This window comes from Falco punctatus, assembly GCF_963210335.1.
Source record: "Falco punctatus genome assembly, chromosome: 4".
NCBI classification, from domain to species: domain Eukaryota; kingdom Metazoa; phylum Chordata; class Aves; order Falconiformes; family Falconidae; genus Falco; species Falco punctatus.
The window spans coordinates 103,832,759-103,846,886 of NC_137583.1; the positions used below are offsets into that span (position 1 = coordinate 103,832,759).

Here is a 14,128-nt window from a genome sequence, read left to right on the forward strand (position 1 = left end):
GAACCTACACACATTCCTGCGGCTCCTTCTCCTCCTAAGAATCCAGCTCCATCCCCAGAAGACCCATCTGTCAGCTCCAGGCACCTGCACTGAAAGTCTTTTGCTGTCCTGCTCCGTGTAACCCTCAGCCCACGCAAAGTGTTCAGCTGGTATGTGGGTAGAGTCCTCTGCAGCCGACACCTCTAAGAGAGGGGGAAAACATGTTTCAAAAAGCAGCAGCAATGAAAAGGGAAGAAAGCAAGATAAAAAGAAAACAGTAAAAAGTTTAGGAACTGTAAACATTCTAATTACTATCCAGATATTTGCAAGGAAAATTACACAGTTTACTTTTTACTAACTTGCTACACTGCTATGCTATAGTGAAACATTTCTCCACCTTTGATTGGGAAATGAAGAGGTGCTGTACTTGTTTAAGCCTCTTGAAGACTTTTCTGGTCTGTCACCTGAGAACACCTTACCTTCTTATCTAGAATGACCATTTTCCCCTGAGAAAGGAAAAACCTATCCACCTCCCATTTCAGACCTCCTAAGCTGACTCACATCTTCTGAAACTCTTTTTCTTTGTTGTGCCAACATCTCTAATGGACTTTGTTCTTTAAACATCACTTTGCTTCAGATAAAAATTAGAACAAGGTTTTAAGAGTTCTGGGGAAGGGGGGAAAAAAAAAGGAAATGGCTGGGAAGTTAAGAGATTTTAAATGCACATTGCAAAATGTCACATGAGACTCCCCCACGGCTGAGAAGATTGAAACCTCACCTACCCACCCTCTCCTAAACGGTGTCACTCACTAATGCAAAAGAACTGAGCACTTCTTCCCGGTAAGGTTTTGGACAAAACCTCCTGAAGCCCTGAACCACAACCTTGAAGGTCTCCTGCAAACCATGGCAATTACAAACAACCTCAGGTCACACTGACAATATTCATGTTAAAAACTCAAATGGTGGTATTTTTGTGTGCAGTAAGCGTTAACTAAGTTTGGCGGCAGCAGCAGGTACTGAAAACATATCATCATTCCTCTTACACCTTGGACCAGCCACACATCCTACAAAGGAACTCTTTCGCAGAGGGGCTCAGCTCTTGAACAGCCTTTTAAGATGATGACTTCTGAGGGAAGCCCATTACCACTGACAGCTGTGAGCCCTTCACACAGACACCCAAAGACAGAGCTCCCGTCTGAGATGCTTCCCTGGATGGATTAGGAAGGAGCACCAAGAATTTGCCTTCATACCAGTGTCTGTGTCTCAGCCCTGACAAATCCCTGTGCCCTGTGCACATGCAAAACGCCCGTTTACTCTGCAAAATGCCCCCACCAGGGCTGCCAAGTAATTTAGCGAGGGTACGCTGTAGCATAAGCAGGATGTTTTATCTTTTACCGCTCACCAGAGGTACAAATCTTACAGCAAATGTTTCAGCATGTCCTGGTCTTTCCACCCTTCATCTCTGCGGATGAGCCTTCTTCCACAAGTGTTTTATCTGGTACCTCCCTGCCAGTTCCCTACAGACAGCACTTCCCATGCTGCCCCCGAGCCCAACGAATGCCAGCCCGAACTGAGGAACACCAACCTGTCACACCTGATGAATTTACAGAGGCTGGTGCGCTTGTTTGGTTCTTTTGGGGTGGATTTTTTTTTCTGGATGGGTGAGGAAATCAATTTCCCCCTTCAAATCAACCCAGGGTCAAACCTCCCAATGAAAAGCCAAAGGCTTTCACCAACAAGGGGAACTGCAACGCAGCACAGGGATGCCAGGTGAACTCCGCAATGTCCCACAGAGCCCCTGAAGTAAAGAGGTGTGCCCTAGAGCCATGGGCTGGCGGGGCGCAGGGGCACCGTGCGGCACGAGGCTCCCGGGCAGCCTGCAGACCCCCGCTCCCCTCCGAGCGCTGCCATCAAGGCGCCAGCACCGCCGCTGCCACCGGGCAGCAGGGACCTGCCCGCCAGCCCCGGCCTTGCTCTGCTCCTCATGGCAGTCACTGCGGAGCAATGCTCTCCTTCCCACACCTGAGGAACGCAGCGTTCCTCTCTCATCTGGAAAAGCACAGGCTATGGCACAGGAAGCAGGTTTCAAAAGATTTACATAGATGGGCTTCCCCCCGCCCCATTCTGGTGTGAAAATGATGAAAAGATAATATAATTACACTTATTTATATACTGAATTTGTTTTGGAAGTGAAGACACAAGAGCACTTGCTTTTAATTTCCTTTTTCCAGGTTCATTCTTCATTTACTAAGAACTATAAAAATTCTTTTGGAAAAGTAATATATTCAAGACTAATAAAATTCAAGCGCAAAATATTTTCAGAGGCAGCTTAGGTACAATTATTAAGCTGTCAAATAAAATCATCTAGTCTAAGTTATACTGGAGAAAGGACAAAGTTTATAGCTAATTTCTTAGACCGTAAGGGAACTGTTCCCAGGAGCAACCCTTCTATCCAAGGTGCTGCCAGGTAACTCCAAGAACAGTCAGGTGTATGGGCGAGAACAGCGAACCTGAGTACAGTGTCAATGCTGGCCAGCAGTCCACCGCTCACCAATCTTCCATTTTCACTACCACACTCCCCACCTCTATAGCCAGTCTACCTCTACTCACATCAAGTGACCACAGGCAGCTCGGTATCTGTAATCAAAAGCAAACATGCTTTTTTTTTTTTTTTTTTTTTTTTTTTTTTTTTTTTTTCCCTAGAAGGCAATGGTGAACTGCACTGCCCTGATAGCTGATCCTTGGAAATTAAACCTTTCTCTGTCAGCTGTGGTATTTAAGTCACCAAAGAGGTACCCTGACAGTGACCTTTACCTGCAACTGACTGATTCAAAATGAAGAAACAGTGACATCAGAAGGGCTGAGACCAAATGTTTTCAGAGCTCCATTAGCTCCTGTATACATACATCGCATGTGCAGTCACAAAAATGTCATCACTTTAAAAACATATTTATATACATATTTATATATATAATAAGGTATATTTATTAAACAGTCTTCTTAACCCCTTGCCTTAACTATTTTTAGAAGAAAGGTAAAAATAATATTGTTTTTAAAAAAATAAATTGAGGAAATTATGGATGCATGGGAAATGGAGAAAGCTACTTGGAGTAGCCAAGTGAGTGGAAGAACACACGTGGTCAGAGTCAGCCCCCAGCTCCGCCCTGCTTTGCATCGATGCAGCTCCGTTCTGCAGCCCTGACAGCATTGTAGCTTCCCTTTATAGAAGCCCAAGCAACTACTCGGGATTCAAAAGCTGCACTCCACAGCTTCTACAACCAGAATCTAAAACGAGCAGTTTTAGCCCACGATTAAAATTGCTTCATTAAACTAAAACAACCACCAAGGCACAGTAACTCCAGTCAACAAGACTACTTTTGGGGAGCCCACAGAAAACCAGAGCTTACCTGCTCTGCAACTCCACAGCAAAAGGAAAAAAATAAAGGACCTGTGCAACCTGCAGCATCCTCATTCACCTCATGTTTTTCTAATGATCTCCCAGCTAACTCCAACATCCATAAACTTTTTGAAGCAATTTACTCATCACCAAAGCATTGCTTGCCGAGTTGTGCATGCCACAGTGAAAAAAACCAAGATGTCAGTGCATGAAGCCGACGCTGCATGGAGAGAGCTTCTCTCAGGGAAGGCCAGGTTCTTCTGTGGTGAAGGGACAGAGCCTGTAAAGTATGTTTGTGGTGCGGTGATACAGCTGCACAGAAAGTCCAGATTAGAATGGTATTTTTATATAAACTAATCTTGACATTAATGCAAAATATATTTAATTGGATCCGACCTGCGGTCTGATTTCATATCAAGACAGATCCCCAGCACAACAGCTTTTTGTAATGTAAAATATAAACACGCATCTGTGAGCCAAAATCAGTGGCAAAGGTGTAATAGCAAACATCCCTATGGCGAGCTTGTAAGAAACAGCCATCCTCAGACAACAAAGACTGAATGCGAGAGGGTACATCAATTATTGCTGCACAAAGCAGATCAAAAGAACAGCACACAGCTGATACGTTCATAGTTGTTCATGCAGCATGAAAATGAGAAGGGCTGAGATGATATTAGACAATACAACAGCATGCAGTCAATTTTTAACAGATTCACGCAAATTATTCTTTTTTTTCCTCAAACCAAGGGAAGTTGCAATGCTACTGACACTGCACAGTTGACTGTTGATCTTCAATGTGTTAAAAAAAAATCTGTTATAATTAAGGAATTGCTTGGCCTCTGTCCATTTTGTTCCACACTGCTGCCTCACACTTGTTTAAAGAACTGAGAAAATTTGTTGAAAATGTGGCAGATAGTGGGAAAAAAAATGTTAGGCTTGACTGGTTCAAATTAGGCGGTATTTGTACAGATGGAGCACCTGCCGTGACTGGCAAGAAGAACAGTCATGTCGCTTTGCAAGAAAAGTTTTTGGATCGAAAGTTATTGAAATACCATTTGTATCCATCAGGAATTTTATCTGAGCCAAAGATTTAGGTTTCTTACATGTCTAAATCCTGTCATCTCCTACTCCAACAAAATAACTATTTATGCATGAGAACTGCCAATAAGCATACCATATAATTGATGAAAATGATGAGCAGAATACATATACAGTGTCTTCTGTCAAAGGGCAAAAACCGTGACAGCTTCTGGAAACAGAATGACCAATACATTTTCTTAACAAAAACTATTAACCCTTCAATGACAACAGTCTGCCTAAACCCAAGAATGGGATCAGAAATCTGGTCTGTAGGGACATGACATCTCAGATTTCCAGCCTCAATACGCACTTACAGGGAAAGGATTACCCATTTACTGCATGCTGTCACCCATGTGCTGCTTTTAAGTCAAAGCTGATATGTTCTTACTCTATTTGAATGGGTGTGCTTCAGTTATTTGCTGCGTGCAAGAAGTGACAAGTGAAGTTCTAAGAAATACTGTGATCCCATGTTTTCAGAGTTGCTTCACTCTATGTTTGAAGATCCTAGAAAACAACAATTTCCCATTCCTATCCCACTCTATAATGTGATGTAGACCATTTTATTTGAAACAGTTTGGAATCTCTCCACTTTAAAAAAAGAGGAGATATCCTTGCAGCAACAGAGTGAAGATCGATACTCTTATCTACAGAACATGTCCAGGCACACCCACGGAACCACAAAATCCAAAAATGAGTACTAAAAAGCAGTTCCCATCTGATATGTGCCTTCCCTTTTAGTGCCTGTGAAGACTGGGACCGACACATATTCACAAGCAGCAATACTCTATTACAAATTTTGTTAAAAATAGACTGTTCAAAAGTCACCAATTCTCATCTCAATGGCTTGGTGTCAATAAAGCTGAAAAGAAGGGCAGAAAGGACGTTCAGAAATACTGTCAGACTACTTAAAGGATGCAGCGGCAGTTGTACTATTAACTTCATTTCAGGAGAAAAGAACCAAGGGTAATTCTCTCTTTCAACAATAATAACAATAAATTATGTTTAATGATAAATAGGAATCAACATACATTTTAAAGATCATTTACAGTACATCCAGGGGAAAAAACCCAACCCAAACCCAAAAGCCAGACTGCTGTAAAGACTGACCCCTGGATTTACTGATTCCCAGCCTTGTGAACGCTCTTCCGCCTTTGAGTATTTCCATTCTTCTGGAACTCCTACATTTGCACATATTGATTCATTATTTTAGTTCTGGGCAAATACCAGTTTTGCCTAGATGGAGGAAGGTATAACAGAAATCACCATTTCAAAATAAAACTTCAGATTAAACAAACCATTACAGAATCTGTTTTTAGAAATACATGAGAAGGTTTTTTGGTGTTTATTTGGGGTTTTTTTAAGGTAAGAGTGCATTGAAAACAATACACAAATCCTGCCACATGAAGAATTAAAAATAATTTAAATGGAAGTCTAAATAGATAGTGTGAATTTTCATTACCCAACAGAAATAAAAATGGGTAAAAAAGTCAAGAATTAAAACTTATTTTGGTTTTATAGTTCATAAGCTGAAGTTTCATCAGTAAGATAAATAACCACCATTGCTTGCTTAACCACATACGACCTAGCAAGCAACTTCACATGTTTTTGTTGTAGCTCGTCTTCTGAGTGGAAGAAGTACTTGACTTTGTTTTTAAAGGAGGAGGAGTACTTGCAGGAACTCAACACTGTACACCCAGTGCTTTTATTTCTTTTTAATTATAATGCCTTTTCAATAGCAAACAGCATAGATTCATCTGAATGTCCACCAAAGGCTTCACCCTTTGGCTGCAAATTATTCACATGCACATAAGTATGTATGCTTTGTAAGTATTACAAAAATACTTTGCATGAAGCAAATTCTGCCAAAGCAATACACATCTGTAATCTAGGTGAGGGTAAACAACCCTCACATGCTTTTCACCTGTCCCTCTAACTCCCAGTACAAGCGCAGTAAATACTCAAGTTGTTCTAGCACTCTAATGAAATGCTGAATACTTGCAAATTTTACATACAAAATACCTTTAGTTACTACAGTCGCAAAAGTATGAAAACCAGTTTTGATAAACTGCAAAAAAATACTCCTTTTAAAATCAATGGTATTATTTGTTGGAGGAAAAGTTAACTTTCACTGCAACTTTGACAGAAGGGAAAATGATAATGCCATTAGAACTAACACCATCCGCAAAGTATATCTCTTAAGATGGCTTACCACTAAGGCATGCCACCTTTAAAAACACATGCCCTATTAAATGAGGTGGTGCACCCAAAGGATGAAGCAGGAACATGTAACGACCCCTCAGGAAAACACCCTGCATCAGGCTTCCACAATTTGAGTAGAATACAGGTAGGTTGTTATGTAAACACTGCAATATATGGATTTATACTGATAATATTTTCCAATTGAAAACTCCATGGAAATTTTAAATCCATCCCCTGCCCCTCTGATCCCTCCCTGTTCACCTTCTACTTTCTTTATGCATTGTTTCCCTTCCCTAACTTTTTTTTTATTGTTTGTCTCTCCTTTTACTGTCACTTTATAACCAGACTTTTCATTTATTGTTCCTTAAATAATTAAACAGTCTCCATTTGCTTTCCTGCTTACAAGCCAGAGTAGCATCCTATTTATGTGCTATCAGTCACTTCTACCACCTTTCACTTTCTCCTGTTATCGTATCTTTATAGCACTATCTGGCAGGCAGAGATCAACTTTTTTCCTCTTCTCAAAGGGTAAGTCAGCAGCTTTATGAAACTGCTAGTCATGTAGGACAAAACACACACTAGATAGCTGAACTGACCCTGAAAAGTAGAGGTAAACCTTAATCAAATACATCAAGATCTGTAGTGGCAATTTTCATCTCTGTTTATGTAAAAAATCCCATTACCCAGTTCTATGTATCTCTGAAGAGGCTTTTACCAGCCCTGTTTACTTTGTTACCTCCTTTCTGCCAGTGGAGTTGAGATACAAAAAGCCAAGTTCAATCCCTCAGCAACGCTTCTACTCCCACTCAAATCAACAAAAACATCTTCTCTCAAGTCCCGTGGCACAGCAGGGAGACGAGCCAGAGGGCTACGGTGCAACCCCACCGACCCCTTCATCCTTTGGGAAGTCAAAGTACCCAGTTCAGCCACTATCTTGCTCCTTGCTGTCCTTCACTTTTTCCCTACTCCGAGGGCATCTGTCCTTCTTCATCTGTTCCCATTTCCCTCTTTCTCTTTTTTTCACCCCTATAAAAGTTCATACCTTCTCCAGAGAGACACCTCATTTTAATTCAGCTCCCATCACCTTTTCCTTGCTGATGGAAAGCAGAACTCTGGAGGTACGCTGATCCTTATGGTAAAAGGCTTTTCCCACATCCACTGGTGAAATCAGTGCAGAAAGAAGCTAATTAGACAAAAATAAAAAACTGCTTGCTGAAGGAACTCAATAGAGCATTTAAATATCCAGGGGGAGAGGAATAAAAGTTACTTGCTTGTTCGGTAGCAGTAAGCATTGTGTTTGTTCTTCAAACTAGGTCTCACTGTAAAACCAGCCAGCGCCGGCCACAAATGCCGCTTAGCCTACAGGGGTAAGCAACGCAAGCCATCAATGGCAAGTACGGACACAGACACCAATTACCCACAGAAATCTTCATGAAGCAGGAGCACACACATCTTTAACCATTGTGAAATACAGAGATCCTCCTCCACAGTGGGTTTGGCAACTGTTTATCTAAAACGTGAGCTCAGACGAAGCAGTGAGTAAAATCAATACCACATCATACTGCTTTTTCTCTGGGATGCACCCACAATTCCGTTGCACATCCAGACTAACAAACTGCACCGGAACGATGGAAGCACAGAAACTTCTTTATTAAAAGAGCTGGATTAAAACTAGAAGCACAGATTTACATTCACCAGAACAACTCTAAATTTGATGCTACTTCACCCACTGCACATTGGATTTAAGAGTAGAAGGCACATCTATTTAAAAATACTTATTGAATACGCTGAGAAGTTTCTGAATCCTTATTGCTTGTAGTTTCTGTAGACATACTGACGTTTGATTCATACCGGCACTGAAGTGCTCTACCAAAGCTGCACTTTCTGGAAGTTACTTTTAGTAAATAAAATAATATTTAAAACAGCTTAGCCAAACAAGCCAAGGTAAATGCTACATATTCCATGAACTCAAATAATTTATCCTTGGCTCACAATAATATAATTTTGAAATAAGGTTCTGTTTAGCATTATTACAAGTTTCTAAATTTCATAGCTCCATAAGAATTTTCTCTAAATTTACAAACAATTTTTACTGCATGAAGTAGAATTGTAAAGATTATTTTACTAGCCACAGAACACTAATTTAAGCTGCATTCTTACATGAGGCCTGATCCAAAGACCACGCATGCAGATGACAAGGACAGTAGCTACATACAAATCCTCTAAGTCATCACAAACGCAATATTCTACTCCAAGAAAAAGTACCGTCCTTAGTCCATCTTCTTATTAACTGAAATGGTAACAAGTATTTCTACACCTATTCCTGCTTGCTTAAATTATTCATGTCATTAAAAAAGTTTAAAATCTTCCTGCCAGTGAACCATGTATCCCTTGTGTTACCCTCATAAATATTCCTAGCGAAGAGACAGGAAATATCCTTAAAAGCAAGATTCAGAAGTACCGTATTATTTAACTGAATATCTAAAGGTGTGTTTGCAATGAAGCAATAGATTTTCTCTGGGTTTAGACACCCAAATTAGCACTTCTGAGTAAGGCTGAATTTTATAAATTTCAGTTCTACTGCTTGGAGGTTATTTCTCGAGCTGATGTATGCGTTTGCTCTGAAGTTACTCTAACGCAGCTTCAGTGTGAGCAGGAGGAGCTTCCTAACTCCCAAAAGATTTGAAATACGGACCCCGTAAAGCACATGGAAGAGACAAATCACAAATGTCTTTAAATTAAGCCTTGCTGTAAGTGTATCTGTGGCAAAGCTCGCATCGACTTTATTAGCACAGGACCGGATCCAGAGCATGAACTTACATGCTTATTAAATGATATTTCTTTTTCAATTAATCTCCTATTTGAGGCAAACCACGCTGATTCTTGACAGTTGCAGGTATAACCCTCCTTCTCATTTACTGAGGCCCTGATCTCCTTCAACTCATCCTAAGGCAATGGAAAACTACAATTGCCCACAGCAGTTCATCTTAGCTGGACTGAACTAACTCAGCGCAAATTTTACAGCCGACCTCTGGGAAGGCAAGATCAGGGCTCAGAGCTCCTGTCAGCAATAGCTGAAAAACTGGAAGAGATCTGGACTTAAACCCAAGTTCTTCTCCTACTGACATCAAAAACCTCTCAGTAGCGCCAATGGGCACATCCCCACATAGTGCCGTACAGTGGAATTATCTCACGACGGGCCCAATCCTGCTATCTTGAGTCGTCAGAACGTTACCTGTAGGAGTAATCCCACAGAAACCCATGGCAACTCGCACCAGTAAGTGCTGCAGAATCAGCTAAGCGATCACACTTATGATTAATTCCAAACAATTTTACCATTTCAAAACTAGAAAATACGACTCTGAACATAGTGAAGGTCTGACAAATCAGTTCATTCTACAGCTTAAATACTTTCTTCCTCTCTAAATCAAAATAGAAGCCCATTGCGTGCCTGTCCTTTTTAATTAAATTACTAAGAATAATATCAACGGGTAAGTCATACAAACACTGTGGTGGTCTGTATCCAAGCCTTCAAGCTACTGCTTTCAGCAGGGCGTGATGCACACCTTGCAATTTAAATATACAAATTATTAGACAGATTGACACAAGAAGAAATTGTTGCCAGTTATTTTTCAGCATTCAGGTAAGGCTATCCAGTTTTTGCCTTGAAAAGTACTCATCTTCCTTTCCTTGCCAAAAACCTTATTTTTAAAAATAATTACAATAATCTCAAAAGCATTAGCTTATTTTGTCATTTTCAGAGATATACATATATGTAAATATCTCCGGGCTGACGCCTTTGAAAGGAGTACTAAATGCCGTTTGCCTGGCTTTCATTCTGACTCTTGAAGTAGTTTGTTTATTCATGTTTTTCAAGTTATTTGGTTGGTTTTATTCTGTATTCACACCGTTTCTGCTGTCCAGGGACATTCCGAGAGACTGGGTGATAAGCTGCAGCCTGAATCACTTTGCGATTTCCTAAGAGATACTCTGAAATCTCCTGAATTTTGAAGGCAGAAGCCAAGAAGGATTAAAAAACAAAATCCCGCTGGCACATCAGAGACATTTCCCAGATTTTTGGAGAGGGAAATTCTGGAGGTGCAGATGGCCGGGAAGGCGAGAGAAGAGCCTGCGGTTTCTGCGCACACAGAGCACCCGGTACCCGCGCACTGCGAGCGACCGCCGCATCCCCCCGCGGGCGCTACGGTGGCGGCCGTGCCCTGCCCGGGGCCCCGCCGGTCCCCGCCGAGCGCCAGCGCCGCCCCCACGGTCCCGCCCGGCTCCGGACAGGGCAGCGGGGCGGCCCGAGGCGGTGCAGCTCACCTGTGCGCAGCGGGTGCCGCCGCTGCCATTTGTTGCTCGCGTTCGGAGCGAGCTGCCCTCTCCTCCCCATGGCAGCCACCGCCGCCCGCTCCGCAGCAGCTGGTCCCTGGTAGGTGTCAACGTGGAAAAATCCCACCGCAACGCACGCGGCGCCTTCCCACCGCTGCCGCCTCCGCGCCCCGGCCGCCGCCCGCACCATCAGCGCGACCCCCGGCAGCGCGCCCCGCACACGGCCGGAGGCGCCGCCGCCGGGCAGACAGGGGCGGATGGGGGTGCGCTTTCCTTGCCCCCTCGTTTTCTGATGCCGCCCCGCTACGGGATCGGGGGGCGCGAGTCCCAAATCCCTCGTTTGCTCCCAAGCGAGGGGGTGGCAGCCCCCCCCTCCCCGTAGCCTCTGCCTCTTGATTCCCTCCCCACCCCGCCGCTGCCTCGGCGCAGCCCCGACCCCGTCACCCACCAGCACTCACGGGGCGCCGGCGGCTTCAGAGCACGGCGCGGGGGAGGCGAGGGGGTACCCCGGCTGGCCCTCGCCCATCAGTGCTGGGCCAGGTGGCACGGCACGGCGGTAGCGGCAGCGCTGCCCACCTCCCTCCCTCCCTCCCTCCGTCCCCGTCGAGTTTGCTCCCGGCCCCCCAACTCACATCGCGGAGCGGCGCTTTCCCGCAAAACTTCGCGGCGTGTCGCCGCTGGGGCTCGGCGCGGCTCGGCTCGGCTCGGCCCGCGCCCCAGCGGCGCAACAGGCGGCGCAGCCTCACCTGGCGCGGGGCCGCCGCGCCATGGGAGCGCCGGGCGGAGCCTGCCGGCGGCGGGGCCCGGGCGCAGCCACCGCCCGCCAGCGCTGCTGCCTGCGCCGGGCGCGGACCGGGCGGCTGTGCCTGCCGCGCCGCGCTGCCTCCTGCCCCTGCGCTGCGGCTGCGGGCGGGCGGGGAGGAGGGAGCGGGGCGGGGAGCAGGGGAGGAGGAGACTTCCCTCCCGCTCCCGCGGCACGACGGGGAGGCGCCCCCCGCGAGCGGCGATGCCGCCCGTGCCTCCGCGCCCCCAGCCCCGGGGCAGAGTCGGGGCCGCCCCGGCCGCGGCTGGTGCCGCGCAGCGCCCGTCAGTGTCCGCGGGGAGCCCCGTCCCTGCCCGCGGCGCGGCGCTGCCCGGCGGCTGCCGGCTGCCCCCGCGGCGCACGGAGCGGGGCGATGGCTTCGCCGATCGGGATGAGAGGCGCTCCCCGCCCGCCCGCAGTACTTGATCCGGCGAACTTGCTGCTGCAGGGGTTTTGCTGCAGTAGGGGAGCTCACCCTGCGCCCAGCCCCACCAGCCCCTTGCACTGGTCTTGCGTAGAACCAGTTGCTCAGACCCTGCGCTGGGTCTACCGTGATTCTGGCTGGGGTGGCTTTCTGCTCTGAGAAGTGCTTCTGCGAAACGTGCCACGTTGCAGCAGTGGCAGGGACTGCCAAAGCCGAAGCCAGGCTTGAAGGAACATCACCAGGCGGTCGGTTGGCTCTCCCAATGAAACATACGCTCCCTGGTGTACTTTTCTACTCGGGCTCTGTGAAGTTAATGCTCTGTTTACCTCGTGCAGCCAAGGGTTCAGTTGCCTGTCTCCGGCTGAGAGCACCTGGGTAGATGGGTTTCAGAAAGATTCGCCTTTGCTTGGTAGCTGGTTTGCATTAAAAGTGAAAGCCGCTGAAGGTGCTACGTGGAACAGAAAATGAATTGGCTGGGATTTCCTTGGTGGTTTTTTTGGCCTCTAACGATACAAAACTGTTTTGTCTCCATACAGGCCATAGTTAAAAAGAAACTGCTGGGTCAGAAGGACCAGCTGTGTGCTGGTCTTTTTTTTTTTTTTTTTTTTTTTGAGGGAGTGGGGAGAGGCAGGGAGAAGGAAAAACATGCAACATACACTGCTAAATGCCATTCTCCATCATTAAACCTCAGTCCTGGGAGTCTCTACCCAAGAAAATACTTACGTCCCTGAGTAATGTCTGAGTCACATCGGCAAGATAATGTAGGACCAGGTCTTTTTATTCCATCAAAACCTGCTTTTTTCCTCCTAAGAATATTTGCAAACTGGCTCACAAACACTTTTATGTATGCCTATCATTTTATATTCTTATTAGTATAAGAGGAAATAGAAAATATGGAGAAACTTGATAAAAATCACTTTTGACGGTTCCTTACATATTCCTTATACTTACTGACTCAACCCAGCTTTGAAGACATAATCAGTTAAAAAACAAAAATTTAGTATATGAGCATGCATTCCTGTTGACAGTGTGTTGTGTTACAAGTCAGTGACCAGAAGAAGCCATGACTGGACTGCCAGCCCTGTACTATTTGCAGTGGGAAATGATTTTCAGGCTTTGTGAGTTTTATTCCTTTAACTGAAACTGACTCAGATTCATTTTCAGGCAGTAGAAAAATATTAATCATTGCTGAGAACCCAAAATCTAATGTGCAGGAACCATTTCTTCAAATTCAGCTTGTGTTTGTATTTTCACTGTTCAGCAGATAGGCATCTGACAACTGGGTATAGCACTCAGGATGGATGCATTTTGTTGCTCATACCCACAATACACAATAAGACAAGCATCACAAACCTCCTTGGAGTGACTTGCTGCTGTTAAATATTTTCTTAATGAAAAAGAAGATTAGCAGATCTGCTTTCCATTTGGTTCAACAGTACAGAAAAAAAGAAAGTTTATTTGATTAGATAAAAATGGATGGCTTCCAGCAGTAATTTCCCTTTAAAACTGAACCTCCAGTTGTACTTTGTGGAATGAACCATTTGCATAGTTAAATATCATAACAATATAAGGGAAGGCTGGTCTTAGCTTGCATAACTTAGCTTACCGCATTAGCCGTGATGTTACTCATCCTATTGATTTAAGTGTGATTGCCTGTGTTAAGGCAAAAAGAACCTCACAAAAGATAGAAATACTTATTTTTCCTGTTGAAATTGCAGCTTCCAAAAACTTTTTGGCCAGCTGCACATGAGTAGCTGGTTTGGAGGTTTGTATTCAAAGACTCACTCCTGAGAGCAGCTAAGCATCTATAACTTCAGCTGAAATTAATGGGTGTTTAATGTATCTTTGAAAAGGAGAAGAAAGGTGTGTTTTTTCTGGGGAAAATTACTGTGAAGGGATGCATAGCTACTTGCTG

General features: G+C 44.7%; 1 protein-coding gene across 4 annotated transcripts in view; it reads right to left on the bottom strand.

Moving 5' to 3' along the window:
* Positions 1 to 12,007, bottom strand: part of LRRC3B (leucine rich repeat containing 3B) — a 47,897-nt gene extending 35,890 nt beyond the window's left edge. The window contains exons 1-2 of one of the 4 annotated variants that reach the window (XM_080385827.1): positions 7,698 to 10,959; positions 5,564 to 5,689 (exon numbers count right to left, since the gene is read on the bottom strand). The gene's annotated coding sequence lies outside the window, so the exon portion shown is untranslated. The other 3 variants (XM_080385826.1, XM_080385825.1, XM_080385828.1) reach the window with 3 other exon arrangements.
* Between the last annotated feature and the right edge of the window lie 2,121 nt (positions 12,008 to 14,128).